We start from the raw sequence: 6,000 nt of genomic DNA on the forward strand, positions 1-6,000 counted from the left end.
TGCGCCAGGGGAACCAGGCGACTTGCCGTACGCGGTAGGTTGCCCTGCGTTCACTCGTGAGCTGCGACAAGTCCAGTGGCCCAGCACGAAGAATTTCAAAACAGATGTACCAGAGAAGTACGACGGCAAGACGCATCCGTCGGAGTTCCTCAGCATCTACACCATCGCGGTGCAGGCTGCCAGGGGGCGGGACGACAAGATCCTTGCCAACTACTTCCCGTTGGTGCTCAAGCCCAACGTCAGGTCCTGGCTCATGCACTTGCCGGACAACTCCATATCCTCCTGGGCTGATCTATGCCATCAGTTTGTCGGCGCCATTACAGGCGGCCACAAACCTCATGGCCAAGAGAGTGACCTTCATCTGCTCGCCCAGAAGGAAGGAGAGCCCCTGCGCAAGTACATTTAGAGGTTCAGCCGTGTACAGTATAACATCCCAGACGTCCACCCCGCCGCGGTCATCAGCGCGTTCCATCAGAACGTGCGTAACCGCAGGATGCGGGAGGAGATGGCGATGTGCAGGATCAAAGACGTCAGTGAGCTGTATGCCCTGGCCGACAAGTGTGCACGTGCTGAGGAAGGGAGGAAACTCCCCGGAGAGAAGACCGGAGCAGAAGGATCTGACAGTGAGGATGCTGCCCCGACAAAGAAGAACCGACGGCGGAACAGGAAGAATAAAGGCAAAGAGGTGCTAGTCGTTGAGCAATCCAGCAATGAAGGTGGCGCCAAGAAAGCCAAAGTTGGTAGCTCCGGCAAGGAGATTGCCGCGTGCACCAACTGTCAGGCTGTGGCAGTCGCCGACAAGCAGGACGGCACCGACAAGCAGTACTGCAAGATTCACCGCACCAAGGGCCATGACCTCCGGAGCTGCAAGAAGGTCGAGCAGCTTGTCCAGCAGCAAAAGGCTGAGTATGAGCGGCGCGACAAGGAGAGGGCCCAAGGAAGTGCAGGAGAATCCAGCAAGAAGCGCGCCGGCCGGGGAGGACGCCGCGGCAAGGCCAAGCAGCGGCAAGGAGACAGACCTCCCTGCGGCCGCGACAACGATGAAGACGACGACGATGAAGACATGGATGATGTTGAGACCAGTGAGCAGGAGTTTCAGAAAGCCACAGAGGTCTTGTGCGTTGACGGCGGTGCTTCTCTGCACACTTCACAACGCCAACTCAAGCAGTGGGTGCGGGAAGTCAATGGAGCGGAACCACCTGTCGAATCGCGCAAACTTCTAAAATGGTCTAGCACGCCTATCATCTTTGACATTGAGGACCACCCTGATCGCACAACTGCGGTCGGGTGCTTGCCGATGTTGGTTTCACCAACTATCCGCAACCTCAAGGTCACTAAGATGTTAGTTGACGGCGGGGCCGGCTTGAACCTGATCTCCTCCGCTGTACTCCAGAAACTCCAGATCCCTGACAGTGAGCTCGAAGAGACCGGCACATTCCAAGGAATTAACCTGGGAAGGAGCAAGCCGAAGGGGAAAGTCACGTTGCCAGTAACATTTGGCAGCGAGCTGAACTTCAGGACTGAGAGGGTCACATTTGACGTTGCCGATATTCCATTGCCTTACAATGGAATACTTGGCCGCCCAGCACTCGCCAAGTTCATGGCAGCCTCTCACTACGCATATAACATGCTGAAGATGCCAGGCCCGATAAGCGTCATCTCTGTCCCTGGCGACAAGAAAGATGCTCTTATCTGTGCCGACAAGATCTATCGGGAAGCAGCAGCTGCAGCAGAGCGCGAGTCACTTGCCGCTGAAGCTCCCGGGGGGAAGAAGACCAAGTCCGGCAAGAGTTCTGATGCCCACTCCGGCAAGCGCACCTCTTCGGAGTGCTGCGCTGCCGTCGAGGACGCACCATCGAGCTCCACCGGCAAGTGTAAGAAGACGATGGCAGCCCCACCAGAGACGAAAAAGGTGTCCGCCAAGGAGGACGGCACTAGTGGAACCTTCACCATCAGTGCCACTCTCGACCCTAAATAGGAAAGCGCGCTCATTGCTTTCCTGCGGGCGAATGTCGACGTGTTTGCGTGGCATCCGTCTGACATCCCCGGTGTTCCCAGGAAAGTGATTGAGCACCACCTTGCCGTTTGTCCTCATGCGCGGCCCGTCAAGCAGAAAGTCAGGAAGCAAGCAGTGGAGCGCCAAGAGTTCATAGCAGAAGAGATCAAGAAGTTGGAAGCAGCAGGCCTTGTCAGAGGAGTGCTCCATCCTACGTGGTTGGCCAATCCTGTAGTCGTGCGCAAGGCAAACGGGAAATGGAGACTTTGTATCGATTTTACCGAAGTTAACAAAGCTTGTCCCAAAGACCCATTTCCTTTGCCGCGCATTGACCAGATTGTTTACTCCACAGCCGGATGTGATTTGCTTTAATTTCTTGACGCATATTCAGGATATCATCAGATCTTCATGGCAGAAGAGGATGAGGAGAAGACTGCATTTATTACTCCATGTGGCACGTACTGTTTCGTATGAATGCCTTTCGGATTAAAAAATGCTGGTTCAACATTTGCAAGAGTAGTCCATGTCGCCCTTGAGCCGCAAATACACAGAAATGTGGAAGCCTACATGGATGATATAGTGGTCAAGAGCAAGGACAGGGCAACTCTGATTCAAGATTTGGACGAAACCTTTGCAAATCTGCACAAGATCAGCCTCAAGCTCAACCCAGAGAAGTGCGTGTTTGGAGTTCCTTCCGGCAAGCTTCTCGGGTTCTTTGTGTCTCAGCGGGGAATTGAAGCCAATCCCGACAAGATCAAGGCCATTGAGCAGATTGAAGCACCCAAGCGCGTCAAAGATGTACAAAGACTTGTCGGTTGTGTGGCTGCTCTCAGCAGGTTTATCTCTCGGTCTGCTGAGCGCGCCCTGCCGTTTTTCAAACTATTGAAAAAGGCAGGTCCAATGAAATGGACTCCGGAAGCGGAGGCTGCGCTGCAGAACTTGAAGAGATACCTGTCCTCCCCTCCAATACTTGTCGCACCTAAGCCACAAGAGAAGTTGCTGCTGTACATAGCAGCAACCAATCAAGTGGTTAGTGCTGCGTTAATAGCAGAGAGGGAGGCAGATGATGAGCCAGCAACCACGGCAAGCACATCCAGCGACAAGCAGGGGGCTTCCCCGGCAAGCTCTGGTCCCGACAAAGATGGATCTGCGCAGATGCATGAGGAGACACAGAAGAAGATGGTGCAGCGCCCAGTTTACTTTGTCAGTTCCCTTCCGCAGGGGGCTAGGTCAAGGTACTCTGGCGTGCAGAAATTGCTTTTCGGCCTTCTCATGGCCTCGAGAAAGCTGCGCCATTACTTCCAAGCACATGAGATCACAGTTGTCACTCGCTTTCCGCTGAAGAGGATACTACAGAATCCGGAAGCGACAGGCAGGATTGTTGAGTGGGCACTGGAACTGTCAAGCTTTGGCCTCAAGTTTGAGAGCACTTCAACTATTCAGAGCAGAGCATTGGCAGAGTTTATAGCAGAATGGACGCCAACACCAGATGAAGAAATTCCAGAGACGAGCATCCCCGCCGATGAAGCAAGCAAAGAGTGGCTGATGTACTTTGATGGTGCATTTTCGCTGCAAGGCGCCGGCGTTGGCGCGCTGCTTGTCGCACCCACCGGAGAGCACCTCAAGTACATAGTCCAGATGCACTTTCCCAAGGAGCAGGCAACAAACAATACTGCAGAGTATGAGGGATTGCTTGCCGGTCTCAGGATCGCGGCAGACCTTGGGATCAAGAAGCTCATTGTCAGGGGTGACTCACAGCTTGTCGTCCGCCAAGTAAACAAGAGTTATCAGAGTCTGTTGATGGAAGCTTACGTCGACGAAGTGAGAAAGCTAGAAGAGCGCTTTGACGGCTTACAAATGGAGCATGTTCCAAGAGCTCAGAACGCCATTGCTGATGGCCTGTCAAAGTGTGCCGCACTTAAGCTACCTGTGGAACCAGGGATCTTTGTGCTTAAGCTGACTCAACCGTCCGTAACACCATCAACTGGACAGAGCAAGAAGAGGAAGTTGATTTCTGGTGACTATTTGCCGGCAGAGCTTCCCGAAGCCGCCGCCAAGAAGGTCCCTAAGATCAACGCCGAAGGCGCTGAGGAGCAGTCTGCTCCGGCAAGCCCTAGGGTTTGTTCCGTTGAAGCAGAAGCTCCCGATAAGTTTTGCTCCGGCAAGCTTGTTGGGGAACGTCAAGCTCCGGCAGAGACGCACCTTCTCGCTGTAGAAGCGGATGTTCCCGCAGCAGCTGAGACCAACATCAAGAGCACTGAGGAGTGGTATGCTCCGGCAAGCCCTAGGGTTTGTTCCGTTGAAGCAGAAGCTCCCGACAAGTTTTGCTCCGGCAAGCTTGTCGGGGAACGTCAAGCTCCGGCAGAGCCGCAGGTTCTCGCCGTTGAAGCGGATGTTCCTGCAGCAGCAGATTTGCCTTTAGTCCTTGTCGTCGAGCCACAAGCTCCAGCATGGGCACAGCAGATAGTCCGTTTCCTTCAGACAGGAGAACTTCCCGAAGAGCAAGAAGAAGCGGAAAGAGTAGCCCGGCAGTCAAGTATGTACCAGTTTGTCGACGAGACACTGTACAGAAGAAGACTCAACGGTGTGAAATTGAAGTGTATTCACTGGGAAGACGGACAGAAGCTGTTGGCAGAGATACATGGAGGCATATGTGGTCACCACATTGGCGCAAGAGCACTTGTCGGCAAAGCATTCCGGCAAGGTTTCTTCTGGCCAACAGCCCTCCAAGATGCAACTGCACAAGTAACCAAGTGTGAAGCGTGCCAGTTCCATTCCAAGCAGATACACCAGCCAGCTCAATCTCTCCAGACGATCCCTTTATCCTGGCCATTTTCGGTCTGGGGGCTCGACATCCTAGGCCCCTTTCCCCGAGCTGTCGGGAGCTTTGAGTACTTGTACGTTGCAATCGACAAGTTCACAAAGTGGCCGGAAGTGGAACCAGTGAGGAAGGTGACCGCACAGTCAGCCGTCAAGTTCTTCAGGTCGATTGTTTGCCGCTTCGGGACCCCTAACAGGATAATCACCGACAATGGTACACAATTCACGAGCCACACCTTCATGCAGTACGTCCAAGATCTTGGCGCCAAGGTCTGCTTCGCTTCTGTTGCTCACCCGAGAAGCAACGGTCAAGCGGAGAGGGCAAATGCTGAAGTGCTGCGCGGGCTCAAGACCAGAACTTTCGACAGGCTGCACAAGTGCGGAAGAAACTGGATCGAGGAGCTGCCGGTGGTTCTTTGGTCGATCAGAACGACGCTAAATCGAGCCACTGGCCAGACACCTTTCGCTCTAGTCTATGGAGCAGAGGCAGTTCTCCCCACGGAACTCGTATACGGGTCACGTCGAGTGCTCGCTTATGATGAGCTTGAGCAAGAGCAGCTGCGACAAGATGACGCGCTGCTCCTTGAGGAAGACCGTCTTCAGGCTGCTGTGCGAGCTGCTCGCTACCAGCAAGCTTTGCGCCGCTACCATAGCCGCAAAGTTAATGCCAGAAGTCTTGAGGAAGGCGACCTTGTTCTTCGGCGTGTTCAGTCCGCCAAGAATTCCAACAAGTTGACGCCGAAGTGGTAAGTCCCTTACCGGGTGAAACGAGTCACTAGGCCTGGCGCTGTCCGCCTTGAGACCGAAGATGGAATTCCAGTGAGCAACTCCTGGAACATTGAGCATCTTCGTAAGTTTTACCCATAAGGCGCGGTTACCGGAACCTGTTCCGGCAACCACCTTTTGTACAAGTCTTGCCGCTGTTGCATGCAATCCTTTGTACAAAGCCGGGCGCAGACCCCGTGCATAAGTAAAGCTCATGTGCTCCGCACATTTTGTCGATTTTATGCTTTCTATTTTCTGGCATATATGATCTGACACTTTGTGCAGCACCTACTCCACGGTAAGCAATAACGAGCCGTAAAGCTCCATATCTGTATTGTCTCTTCTTCCTTTTGAAAGCAAGGTTCCCCTCGCCCACAAGTTTGCCGGGGGGGAAAGGAGAAGACGGTGGTATGGATCAG

Source organism: Triticum urartu, chromosome 3A (assembly GCF_056163025.1).
Source record: "Triticum urartu cultivar PI428250 chromosome 3A, HENAU_Tu73, whole genome shotgun sequence".
Classification (NCBI taxonomy): Eukaryota; Viridiplantae; Streptophyta; class Magnoliopsida; order Poales; family Poaceae; genus Triticum; species Triticum urartu.